Here is a 933-nt window from a genome sequence, read left to right as displayed (position 1 = left end):
AGACCGGTGGCACTCACCTCTGTGGTCATGAAATCTTTTGAGAGGCTGGTTAAGGATTACATTTGTGCCTCCCTCCCTAGCGATATGGACCCTATGCAATTTGCTTAAGGCGCTTTTCCACTGCATGGTACCTACTCTACTCTACTCTACTCTACTCTGTATTTTCGGTTTTCCATTACCAAAGTACCTGGTACCAGGCTGGTACCAGGTACTTTTTCGGTACTTTTTTAGTCCCTGCTCGAGTCTGGTTCCAAGCGCGAGCCAAGCGGGTAGAACTGGTACTATAAAAGTCACGTGAAACACTGCAGACCACTGATTGGTCAGAAGAGAGACGCGTCACTAGTTGGAGAGTCTGAACTGGTCTGAACGAAAACAGAAAGCCGGCGCCGCCATCTTTAATGTCTCGCATAGGATTTCATTATGGTTGCAGCAGGCACAAGTTCAATAAACAAACGATACAGTCACTGTGTATTCTGCCTCATTTATTGATTAAACAAAACCGACATCAACACAATTTGCCACCGAGCGGAGAGTTTAGTCTCGCAAAAAGATCGCTGACTTGTTAAGGCTTAAGCTCCACAACGGTGGAAGGAATGTTCTAATGTGCTAGCGTTTTAGCATGGCTATTGTACATAGCGGGTTCAATATAACTCGCTATTGATTGTTTGTATGAGTAACGTTAATGCTAGTAGAATAGACACAACGTGAGGTAATCACCATCCATTTTAAACCGGTTATTACCTAATGCTAACGTTAGCAAATAGACGCGACTGGTAACGTTACAGTGTTGTTGTTAGCCTAATGCTAACGTTAACGTTAGCATATATAGACAGCCTAGCTGACGTTAACGCGTTGTAGAATAGACACAATGAGGGGTAACGTTAGCGTTAGCAGAATAGACACAACGAGAGTCTCGTTAATGTTGTTATTGAT

The sequence above is a fragment of the Notolepis coatsorum genome (assembly GCF_963971535.1).
Source record: "Notolepis coatsorum genome assembly, chromosome: 1".
Classification (NCBI taxonomy): Eukaryota; Metazoa; Chordata; class Actinopteri; order Aulopiformes; family Paralepididae; genus Notolepis; species Notolepis coatsorum.
This window is presented reverse-complemented; position numbering follows the sequence as displayed.